The sequence below is a fragment of the Hydra vulgaris genome, chromosome 14 (assembly GCF_038396675.1).
Source record: "Hydra vulgaris chromosome 14, alternate assembly HydraT2T_AEP".
Lineage (NCBI taxonomy): Eukaryota > Metazoa > Cnidaria > Hydrozoa > Anthoathecata > Hydridae > Hydra > Hydra vulgaris.
The window spans coordinates 40,938,239-40,952,500 of NC_088933.1; positions in this window are offsets into that span (position 1 = coordinate 40,938,239).

The window sequence follows — 14,262 nt, forward strand, 5'->3', positions numbered from 1 at the left end:
AACTTAATTTTTTTCCCAAAAATATTTTTCCAAAGATATTTATTGACTTTTACCAAACTTGCACCAACAGGGTAGGTTGACCAACTGTGTGTGGGCAAGTTAAGCAATCAACAAAAAAATGAATATGCATGAAATGGAACTTGGATAAATCATAAATAAAACTATCGTTAACATTAAACGTGTTAATAACTTATAAACTTTTTAGTTCATACACTTTAAAGACGTAAGAGAGAAAAAAAAATTTAAACTTTCATAAAATATAAGAAAATTATTTTAAAAAATTATCTTGAATTTTGATTTAAAAATTAAAGAATGAGGTGCTAACTTTATATATATATATATATATATATATATATATATATATATATATATATATATATATATATATATATATATATATATATATATATATATATATATATATATATATATATCGTTTGATTTAGTGTTGTATTAAAATAATACAAAACTCTTGTTCGTTTAAAAGTGCTCAATATTTAGGAAATTTATTTTGGTCATATATAAATTTCTAAACAGAGCGATTTATAATTATAATTAAAAACCATAAATAAAAAACTTGCAAGTAACTTAAAACTTGTAACTTAAAAGTGTATTTTGGAATCAGCGAAGCACCATTTAAAGTTTGGTATGCAAACCACTTAAAATCTTTTAATGCAGTTAGGTACAAGAATGATACAGAGCTATCAAAAGAAGTATGGAAATTAAAAGAAAATAACTTTACACCTTTTGTCAGATGGAGGATTGTTAAAAAATGCAAACCATACAACCCAACATCAAGAGTTTGTAACCTTTGTTTAAACGAGAAGTTCCAAATTTTGATGTATAAAGGAGAAAACCTACTAAATACAAGAAGCGAAATAATCTCGAAGTGCAGGCACAAAAATAAGTTCCTTATCTCCTCTTTTGATACCGAAGATTGATCCTGGTTGGTTTACGTCACGTTTACGTCACGTTATACTAAATTTACATATACGTTAAAATTTTGTTTCCATGGAGTCATTAGAACTCACGCCACCGTAATTCTAATAGTAATTTAACGTTTAATTTTTAATTTTGTAATATATGGCTGATGATTGCCGTTAGGCATGAAACTTAAAGTTCCATAATTAAAGTTTTTTCTTTATCCTTTTTAATTATAATTGTAATTATATATATATATATATATATATATATATATATATATATATATATATATATATATATATATATATATATATATATATATATATATATATATATATATATATAATTAATGCATTTTTTTTTCAGAGTGTCATTTTTTTAAATTTATATATATTATAACTTTGACGCCTTTTTATTCATTAGTAAAGATAAACAATTCAAAGTTATTTATTCCAAATGTAATTTAAATAATCTTATCTTAGCTCATTATTTATTTTATTTAAATAATTATAGTTAAAGAAAAGTTAAATAAAGTTTGTTTAACTTGATTTGTTTTGTTAAAATAAGATGAGATTTGAGAAAATAAAAAATTTATAAGACTTTGAAAAAAGTATAAAAAATAAAAAATAACTTTATGGCATAATTCAAAAAAACAATTTAAAGCGATTTAAAAAAAATTTAAAACTTTTTATAATTTTATAACAAAGGTTTTGTTACTATTTTAAAATTATTATGGTGAAAAAAAAAAATTGAATTATTGTACATTGAATTACTAAAAAAATAAAAAGTATAAAAACATACTTAAGGTTCCTTAACTTAACACTTTGTAGTGGAATATAAAAAGTAAAAAAGGTAAGTGAACCAAACATTTAAAAATATACTTAGCTGGGAAAACAATGTTTTTATGCAGAAATTTATAATTTATAATTATCATCATATCGACATAGCCCATAGGGCAGATCTGCCCTATAGGCTATGTCGATATGATAATATATATATGAAGTATAATATCTAATAGATAATAATATTATATATGTGAAATCTTGTCGATTGTCGGCCTCTATGTTTATAAAAGTTTCATATTATAAGGTTTATATAACGTTGTGTTTGTTTTTATTTGTTATCATTATGTTTTACCTTTTACTCTTGGTGGTTCTATTTGCCACAGTCCATGCTGATTGGTGTGGACGTACTGCTTGTATTGCTTTGTATAATCAATGTGTTGCACATAATTTGTTTTCTTGTGATATGTGGACAGTTTGTGGATGTCATGACATCAAAAAGTATTTTTGATACTGATGATGGTGTCGATATTTTCGTGGACTCTTCTTTTCCTGTCAACTCTAATCCTGTTCATTTTAGCAATAAACGCTTTGCTGAACGCAATCTTGAAGTCGCTCCTGGATGGAATGATCAGATTTTTGGTGTGAATAAAACGAATTTTAAAGATCCTGATACTGCCAGTATGGTCGAGTCTGCTGTGTTTGGTGCTGTTGGTGCTGTTGGTGCTATTAATCCCAAATCTGTTGTAAATGCTACTAAATCTATTGTTAATGTTGCGAAAGCTATTCCTAAAGTTGTTCCTGCTGTTCCTTCTGCTGTTAAGAATTTAACCAGACAATACAAATATCAATTATATGGTCCTAGAGCCCATGTTACTAATACACAACGTCGTTGGGATGAATTAAATATGGAATTAATGGGTAGATCGAAATTTGGTTACAATATGGATGATTTATTTTCAGATACTATGTCCTCTACCTCAGTCGATTCCTCTAGTGTCCCATCGTCCAGGTCTACTCAGTCTACTAATATATCTGAAACTTCTTCTCTTTCTTCATATGATCCTGAAACAGACTGGCGTACGCATGATGATTTTTATGATAAAGATAAAATTGCAGAATGGGAGAAACAGCAATTGTTAACTGCTAAACCACGAATTAAGTACGATCATACGCAGGAGTATACCCCCAAAGATAATCCTTTGTTTAAAGCTGCCGATTTGTCTCATCAATTGGAATTTCGCAAGCCTACTCTATTAAGACATTTTTATAATGATCCTGCTTTTTAGTCTACTGTCAATTTTGTTAAGCCTAGATTGAAGCAAGCTGATCGTCTTAAGCCTTCTCAACATATAGACAATTATTCTTATGACAATTCAGTCGTCGGGGAAGTATTCAAGGAGAAGGTTCGTTCATCCAAAAAGAAGAAACGTTTGGCGTCGCCGAGGTAGTCATATAAATGGCGGAACAACCTCCCAACGTCGAGCCCCCAGCCGCACCAGACTTCATTCCTTTGGCCTTTAACATAATCAGACATTTTTTGAAGAACATACCATGTCTGAAGAGTTTTATATTGGATTAGAATTATCTGAAACTACTATTCCTAATATTTATTATTTACCTATTGAGTTTCCGACAATTATGCTTAGTAAAGAGAAGTTTTTACCTCTTAGTCACTTATTGTATTTTATTCCAAAGTCTATTTCATGGGAAATATTTGATGTTCGTGTTAAGAATCAGTTGAAAACAACTTCTAATACCTCTATCCCTTTAGAAATGGCTAATATTGGTATGCGTATTTTCAATGTTGATGGTAACCAAACTATCCTTAATAGACATTATCCCTTTGCTAATAGTTCTGATGCTCCTCTTATTGTTGCACTTCAAAAAAATTCTAAAAAGAGATTCCTTCCCCTATACCCACTATAGTGCTTTTAGAGGATTGTGCTTATTTTCCTGATAATGAGACTCGTTATGAAAATGTTATTAGTACCAGAGATCCTCGTTTTATTGAGAAGAATAATGTTGCTGAACAGACCGTATTTAGTGGTAGTTGGGTTAATGATGTAGGTTTGCGTATGCACATTAACCATTTGTTGTATGAACCTTACCAAGTCTCTACCTTTATATTTTCTAAACCTGTTACTACGCTTGTTGATAATAAGAATGGAGTATGGTGTAATTCTGATCAGCCTGATGCTGAATTTGAGAAAGTTGGCATTACTACCGAGCATTGGAATATTATTAATGTTCCTAGATTAGATTATTCAGATGGTTATCTTACCTTTCCTGGAGCAGGTTTATTACAGTTGTGGGAACAACATACTATACAAAATAGCGCTCCTGATAAGACTAAATATTTGAAATGTTTAGACAGAGGTTATAAAGCTCTTGATGGTGATTATAAAGCTGGTACTATTATACCTATTGTCCGTTCTGTTGCACCTACTGTTGAGGATACTTCTCAAGCGTATTATGATGATTTTCCATTTACTTATGACAATTGTTTTGATATGCATTGTATGCCTACGTCGTATCATGAATGAAATGGTTTACCTTTAAAGATCGATCTGACTATGAAGTTGCCTCTGGTTCTAAATTTATTACTTAGGATAATACCCAATATAATTATTTGCCTCGCATTACACCATTTAAAGGAAATAAATCTGTTAAGCCTTTATATTTATGTTTTGATCCGGCCTATATTGAAAACAATATTATGCCTAATAATGTTAGGTATTGTTTTCGTTACAACTTTACTATTGAAGGTTGTGTTAAAGAATGGAATTACGAGCAACCTTTGTTAACACCTGATACTAAAAGTCGTATTACTCAATCGCAGATATATTTTGGCAAAGACGTACTACATTCTAAAACTACAATGACAGATCCATTTTCTACGGAGAACGAGAAACTTAATATTTACAATGGTGGTTTGAAAATGTTTATTCCTAAATATACGACTACGTTTTTGAGTAAAGCTTTTGCTGCTATTAACGATAAAGAACTAATTAAAAAGAAAAAACGTTTTAAACCATATTAATGTATTTTTCATATTTACTTAAATCTATATTGGTACTTTTTACAATTTTTGGTTTTTCTTTTAAAATATATAACAATTCCGGCCCACATGTACTTAATATGCTTATTTCCTCTTCCTGCAGTATACTTTTTAGCGGTGTTCCCATAAATAATATCAAGCAACGGCATTCGAACATTGGGTACTCATTTGGGTGCCATTTTAATATGTCGCGTTTACTATTGGCGTTCATTGTTATTATGACAGGGTGCGGATCGACTTGTAAGGCATCTTTGTATTTGACGTCACTGCGCAGGGTTTTACTTCCTTCCAATAGTTGTTTAATCATTTGGATTATAGGTGCTTCCTCAAACACAAATTCATCAGCCCTATAGGCGAATGCGTTACATAGTGATTGTAACATAAACGTTGAAACATTTTTAGATGTTGGACAGTTGAAATATCCAATCTCGTAATCTTTGAATTGGCTGAATAGTAGATTCACACAAAATGACTTTCCTGTGTCTGATGGACCACATAGTATTATCCCCTTTTTTTTGTTGTTCATATTGAATATGAAACTTGATAATTTTTGCAGCATTGTAACCATTAACATTTTGTTCGATTGAGCTATTGTACTTAAAAAGTACATTAGTAAACCAAGTCTTCCTTTATCAGTACATGTTTTTATTCGTGGTGTTAGTATATCTATGTTTCTTAGTCGTAAGTAGTTTTGTCGGAATGCAGTCTTTTTTATTGTCTCTATTTCAGTGCATTTTTTTTTATTGATATTTCTAAAAGTCTTAGGTATTCATCTTGTTCTAATATGTAGTCATAGTGTTTATTGTTAATTATATCCTTTTATATGAGGTAGTCTTTGTACTCCTCTTTACTGTATACCTTTTTATTGCATTGACTTTGAGTGACAGTTTGGGTTATCAATTTCTGCAATATTGTTGCTGACAATGCGTTTAATATAGGCATTGAGGTTTTTGTAGTAAGAATAGCTGTTAACATGTTTGCATTTAGTTTTAAATGAGCATTTTTTGCATTGTACCCTATATCTTCTTTTGAATAATTCGAAACATCCTAGACACTTGAATTTTCGTTCCCTGAAAAGTGATCGGCATATGGATTTGTGGATAGCGTCCAATGATTTATCTCTTGCTGGAATGGCAAGCATGCAGTGTGTGTGTAGTTTTCCATTAAATTCTGGGTCTGGTTTTCCATCTGCATAGGTACATTTGACATGGGTTGCCTGAAGTATTGGGAGATGTTTGGTTGTTTTAGATTTGAAATTGAACCATGGGGTGTTGTTTTCAGGTCCTGTGTATATGATATGGTACAAGTAATGTTCTTTTGTGGGTGGTAATTCTGAAAAAACAAAACGCTACTCGAATTAAATAATTATATTATTACATATTGTTATTACGAAATTCTAATTCTTCTAAATCACTTTCAGTAAATTCACCACTGTTCCAAACATCCCAATTCGTTTTCATTCGTTAAATATCTTCATGTTTTCTCATTATTTTTACAAAAGGCATTCCATATTCTTTTCTTATACGTTTTTTTAATTTTAAAGAAAATAATTCCCATATATTTATATAATAACAATCGTAAGGATCATTTAAATATTTTTTTTTTACCTCTTCATCTATGTCTATTGTTTCATAATCCGCCAATCCCATCATCAGTTTATCAAATTCGTCAAAATCGTTGAGTTGTTCTATTGGTGGCAATGTTAACGTTTTAGTAGTTCGCTTTCTTTCTTCTTCTTCATTAATAATCTTCTCCACTCTCTCTCACTCGACAATCTTTGCTCTCTTCTTCCCAACATCCACTGCGTCATCGTTGTCATTTGACTCAACACATCGTTTTCGTATGTGTTTGCTTCCTCCTCCCAGTGTTGTATCTGTTTCATCTCTTCCTCGTAGTCCGTTTCTGTTATCATGTCCTGTGGACATTGTGGACTCTTTCGTGGTGACCATATTTGATGTAATTGGCAATCTATTAAGCTGTTCCCCGTTATATTCTTCATTGCTTTTATTCCATTGTTTTATAATTTCTGCGTCCGTGAATGTATTTTATGTGACGTTTTCTTCTGGTCCCAATACATCGCAGATGTTTGCCAGCACTGTTTCTGATTTACTTTGGGAACATTCTGGGTAGATATCATCGGTATCATCACATGTATACTTGGTGGGGTTAAAGAGCTTAGGTATGGTGGTAAAAGGGATGAGCTGCTTGTTATCAGGGGCAAGGTAGTTGGTCTCATCTTTTGGAAGAATGCTGCTCGTTTGTTGCAGATTTCGTTGGCAATATCTTCTCCACCGTTGTTCTTCTCTCCTTTCACTTTCTGGGTAATCGCACATGTTTCTTCTGAATGCATTTGCTTTTAATGATTTTGTTATAGCCCTATCTTTATTTATATGTTTTTAAAGTTATTCGCTCTATTGATTTGCAGGTAAAACAGCTTGTTAAACAACAGGTGTTTGTAGCGTCTATTTAATCGCTCCATTGGAGCATTTAATATGAATCTTTTATAAACATAGCGACAGCCCGTGACGTGCTAAGCAAAGCGTTATTATCTATTAGATATGTTAAGCTTTGCTTAGCACGTCACGGGCTGTCTAAAATAAGAAAATCTTTAAAAAAACACTATACTATGCGAAATGCTTAGCACACTAATAAAAAATAATAGAAAACCTAAAACTAAAATAATATTTTTTTTATTAAAATGATTAAAAGTTATATAATTATTTTATAATTACTTTAGTACTGCAAAGCTGATGTTTATCTTATGAAAAATAATGATTCATCTGGCTCTGATGGGCAGTTTCACTGTAAAAAATGATCTTTTATTGTTAGCTTTATATTATCATTATTGATCGACAGCTCCATCAATATAATACTGTTTCCTGATTGATATGTTTTATTTTGTATTCATGCATTTCAAAGTTATGGTTTCATTAAATTTAAAAATTTTATGCAAAAGATCTTGATTTTATTCTGCATTTTTTTTTGTATACTTATATTGTAAATTCATTAAATGTTTTTATGAAGGATAATATTTACTTGGATACATATTATTAACTCATTAAGTTATTATTAACTTCATCAAAAAAAAAATTATTTTAGTTATACTGTTACAATTGAAAAAAGTGGGAAGGTTATTTATTATTTTTTTGTCTTATCAAGATTTTACAAGTTGGTCGGAAATCAAGTTAACAAAAATAATTTCTATTTAACTTTTAGAACTTAACTTTAGAACTATAAAAAACAATTTACTTTTAATTAATATAATTAAAATAAAACTTGCTTACTTTTACAGCTTTAGTTTTATTCTAAGATTTGTAAATAATAATGGTAAAAAGATATTTTATTTTCTATCGTAAACTTTTCTGTGTTGTGTTTTTATTAATATATTTAAGTTGAATATGAAGTTTATGGTTCAAACTTTAATATTTAATACTAATTTCATTAAAATAAAATGAATTAATATAATATTAATAAAAATAAATTTATATAATTTAAAAAAAATTAAATAACTTTTTTTATTTTAGTTTTTTTTTTCGTTTTTTTATTAGATAGGTAATAAAACTACATAAGAAATTAAAAAAGTTTTTAAAAAGTTCCAACAACATCAGAAACAAAATAAAAATCAAACATTATTGTTAAAAATCAAAATAACATTCAAAAAACAAAAATCATATAAAATTTAAAAAATCATAAAAATTAAAAAGAACCTTATTGTGTTTACATTATCTTCAAAAAGTTTTTGAACATAAGTTTTCCATGCAGAATCTGTGTTCTGATACGAAAACAAAGAAAAAAACGCAAAACAAAAATATAAAAGTAAAAATAATAATTAATAAATATAAATAACTAATCATTAAATAGTTTTATTATTTAATTATAATATCAAATATTTCATTAAACAATAAAAATTAATGAAATATATTTTTATGTTTATTTACATTCATTTCATTAAAAAAAACTGTTGTAATATTTTGTGGTATTTGTTTGTTTACATCTGCTTCAATGTCACATGTAATTATTATCAACTAAAGTTAAACTGAATTACAAAAATTAAAAAAAACTTCTTGAAAATTTTTAAAGTTCGAAGTTTAATCTTTTTATTATTAGATAATTGTTTATATTAACTAATATTTTTACTTTTATATATATATATATATATATATATATTATATATATTACTTTTATATATATATATATATATATATATATATATATATATATATATATATATATATATATATATATATATATATATATATATATATATATATATATATATATATATATATATATATATATATATATATATATATATATATAGTTACTATGTAAAAATCTCCAAAAGAGGAGATTTTATGTTTTTTTCTGAAATCCCCCGGAGGCTTTTTTTTTGCCTTAAAATCCGGAGATCTCCGGGCAAATCCAGAGATATGAGTTATATCTGAGGGTTTAAACTTTTTATAAGTTATATTTTTATCTTCGAACATTAAAATTGAATGGAGATTTAGTTTTTGTAGAAGAAAATACACAACCAACTACCTTTAATAATGTTCAAGTTTGTGTGTCAGATCCATGGTATATAGTTCAAAATGGCTCCATAAAAGATCTTAAAATTAATAATGGATTAAAAGGTGAATTGTTATTCAGTTTATATTTATATGTCATTTTTTGTTTCTCCAACCAAACTTGGTGAAAAAAACATAAGTTTGATGAGAGGAAAAAAATATAAATGATAATAATTGAATATTATTAACTAATATTATTAATAATATTATTAAAAATTCAAATCCAGTGCATAATAAAATATTAATAATATTATTAAAAATTCAAATCCAGTGCATTAAAATAAACATAAAAATATTCAAATTAAATTTTTTTTTTTTTAAATTTCATATGAAAAATGACTAAAAAAATTAATAAAAAAAATTAATAAAAAAATTAATAAAAAAAGCAAAATTCTGTGTTCAGAGTCTGTGGTTGGAAACATCAAAAGGATCATCTGTTTTATAAGTTGGTGTAACCTTTGCACTTTTTAGTTTTTCAGGAAAAACTCCATTTTTAAAGATAAATTAAAATATATATAAATATATCAATCAAATAATAAAAACTACAATTTCTATAAAATGTTATAAAACATTTTAAAATTTTGAATTTAAGATTTATGGTAGTTATTTTGAATTTAAGATTTATGGTAGTATATTATGGTAGTTGCAACAACAATAATAATGTATTTAAAGTAATAAAAATATAAAAAGTATAATTAAATAAAATGAAATTTTTAATCTTTATAGAAAAATGCTTGAAAGTTTTTAAAGTTGCAAGTATTATCTTTTTATATTAGATCTTCATAATTGTTTATATTAATTATTATTTTTACTTTTATATTTTTGTTTTGCGATTTTTTTTCGTATACACTGTAATAAAATAGACAAGTACTTGTAATGTACCAGTATTATATAATTAAAACAACATTTAACAAACTGTCTCAAGCACGCAGGGGCAATTTTAGGTACGAGGGTTAAAACTTCCAACATAATAAATAAAATTTTTATGTTTATATTATAAATAATTTTAATAAATAATTTAAATAAATAAAAAATGTTTATATTATAAATAATTTTTTATATCTTTATATTATAAATATAAAATGGAAAATAATATCTATTTAACAATTTTAAATTATAATTGAAAAAAAAATTAAAATTATAATTTTTAAATTACATAGTCTTATATTTTCGAATAATTTTTTGAATATCTCAGTGTTTTTCTGTTCATATTTTATCTATTTATTTGGTCATAATATTTGCAATATATTTTGTTTATTACATTATAACAACTATGATTAATATATTTAATAAATCTTTATTATATTATATTACAAAAAAAAAAGTAACTTATTATTTATGAAATTAGTTGCATTCATTATGTAACAAATTATTTCAATCATTTCTCAAAAAGAAAACAAAATTTAAATATAACTAATCATTTCCATCATTTTTCAAAAAGAAGACAAAATTTTATTCAAGGATAGAAAAGAAATGCAAAAAACACACCTTTATGATGACGCATTAAAGCAATCGGGATACATTTATAAATTGACTTATAAACCAAGCATAAATAATGTTCCAAAAAATAACCGCAAACGAAACATAATCTGGTACAATCCTCCATTTAGTAAAAATGTTACAACAAATTGGTCAACGCTTTTTAACCCTAATTGACAAGCATTTTCCTAAAAACCACCAACTACACAAAATATTTAACAGAAGCACAATTAAAATAAGCTACTCCTGTATGCCAAACATCAAATCTATTATCAACTTACACAACAAAAATATTTTATATGGTGATTTCAAATTATCAGAAAAAGCCTGCAATTGCATTAAAAAGTCTCTTTGTCCACTGAACAACAATTGCTTGTCTAACAATATCGTTTATCAAGCCACCGTAAGCTCAAATAAACCTCAATACAACGATAAAGTATACATTGGGATAAGCGAAACCTCATTTAAGCTACGTTATGCGAACCATCAAAAATCTTTTAACATAAAAAAATACAAAAACGACACTGAGTTGTCTAAGGAAGTATGGGAATTAAAAGAAAACAATTTTACAACTTCAATCAAATGGAATATTATTAAACGCTGTAAATCATACAATCCTGCGTCAAAAATTTGTAAGCTTTGTTTAAATGAGAAATTCGAAATATTATTTTATAAAGGGAACAATCTGCTAAACAAAAGAGGCAAATTAGTTTCTAAATGCAGACACAAAAATAAATTTCTCCTTTCATTATTTGATAGCGGAGATTAGTTTTCCATTACGTCTTCTTGTAATATAACGTCAGAACTCATTCTACCGTAGTTTGTAATTTTTAAACGGTTTTTTATATTTTTGATTTTGTACTTCATGGCTGATGATTGCCGATAGGCTTGAAACTTTAAGTTCCATTAAAAGTAATTTTTTCTAAAATTTAATTATAAAACGCTCTGTTTTTGAAAAAATATATATTTTCTTAAATATTGAGTCCTTTACAACAATCAAGAGTTTAGTATTTTTAATACTAAATCATACAACAGCAATATATATATATATATATATATATATATATATATATATATATATATATATATATATATATATATATATATATATATATATATATATATATATATATATATATATATGTAAATTATGTTAGTGTATTCTACAAACAGAGAGCTCAATATTCTTAAAGAACAGAGCAATAATAAATTAGTAATAATACTTATCTAATTTTTAGTTTACTTCAACATTATGTTTCTCCATCAGTAGGTTTATCAGGAAGAATATCTAAACATTAAAAATTTCAAACTATTTATATATATATATATATATATATATATATATATATATATATATATATATATATATATATATATATATATATATATATATATATATATATATATATATATATATATATATATATATATATAGATATAGATATATATATCTATTTGAGGAAAGAAGAAAACATCAATATTAATACGAGTTCTCTTAATACAATTAATAATTTACAGGATTATTCACTTTCATATGCGCATCTATTCATTTTTATATGCGTGTTTATTCATTCTTTTATGCGCGTTTATTCATTCTTATATGCGTGTTTATATATTTTAATATGCGTGTTTATTCATTCTTATATGCACGTTTATAGGCTAATCAACCACCCATAAAATCTCTAATATAATTTTAAATAAACTATTATATAAGTTTTTATGTTTTTAAATAATATATAATAATTTTATATAATATATGGTAATTTATATAACTTTTATATAAGCTTTTATGTTTTTATATAGATTTATTTAAAATATAAATTAGGTTGTTGTCACTGCTATTTATCTAAAAATAAATAGCGCTGGCTTTATGTAACTACGCATATGGTTGTAAAATAGAATTAAGTTAAACTCTGTAGTACCCATATTATTTTTAAGTTTCCTGATTACCCCATCCGTATTTCGAGGCCTTTCTCCATGTTTGTAGGTATGCTTTAAAGAAGAAAAAAATTCTTCTACTGGATTAGGCTGTGGCATGTATGCTGGCAGATACTTAATAGCTATGTCATGAGAGGCTAGTGTTTGTTTGACAGAAAGACTTCAGTGGAATTTACAGCAGTCCATAACAAACACCAACGCTTCTATATCTGCATTCCTAATCGCTGGTGCCAACAGTGTAGTAATGAAAGTACAAAATGAATCTGCATTCCAGTTTTTATTTCATAAGGCCGCACTCCCATTGTTGAAACAGCACAAATCAAGCTAACATTCTTGCCACGATTACAGTTTTTTTTAAACAAATTTTTCTTGTTTCCTAGTAAACAAGGTTAAATATACTTAAGACGAAAAGTTTATGTTTAATGATGGTTAATTTAATTTAGTTTTAGATCGTTGTTTAATATTATTATTATATTTATTGATTGGTTAAATTATTATTTATCTAAATACTCATTTATCTAGATATAAATTAGATTATTTATAATTATCATTAATACTCAAATATTTGCCCTAGGGATAGAAGAGAAATTAGCCTACTAATTTCCTTATTCATTTATCCAACCTAATTTAGTTTTGAATAAATCTATATAAACACATAAAAGCCTATTTATTGTCTATATAAAATTGTATTAGAGATTAAATGGGTGGTTGACATGCCTACAAACGCGCATATAAGAATGAATAAATGCGCATATAAAAATGAATAGACGCGCATATAAAAATGAACAGCCCTGTATTATTAGAAATTTTCGCTGGATTATGATTACCAGCATCATCAGCTTGTAAAAATTATACAAAACTTTTTTTTTTGTTTCGGAACAGTTTAAAATTAACTGACTTTAGCAGTTGAATGGCTTCCTTCTTGCTTACGTAAAAATGTAAAAAACGGAGTCCAAAATTTAGTTTTCACAAACTACCCGTTATCTAAATTAATTCTGCCATGTAAGGGTGAACATAGGAACCTCTGTATTTCAGCAGCTTCACTAAATTCTGAGTAATTTCTTTTGGAACATTGTTCAGTAATTTTGTTACTTATTCTTTCAGCTGGTTCAGATCTTTCATTTTAACTTTATCAAGATTGTGGTTTAACCCAGACCAAAAATTCTATATGTAATTGAGATCTGTACTATTGGCAGGCCAAGATTTTAACGTTATTTTCTTCAAACAATCGTTTGCAAATCTTAGCAGTATGGAGCATTATCTTGTTAGAAGGTTCACATGTTTTTTGGGAAAATGTCAATAAAAGGCACTAAATAGTTATCCAGTATGTCTAAATATCTTTAAGAATTGAGCCTTTTACCAAACATTTTGAAATAACCGACACCTTCATTGTTCATGCAGAACCAAATGCATGAAATACCACTACCATGTTTTGTTCTAGACGTAGAACAATTTGGATCCATTTTTTCATGTGGTTTTCCTCTCAGCATTACTTGATTTTTTCTTAAATCAA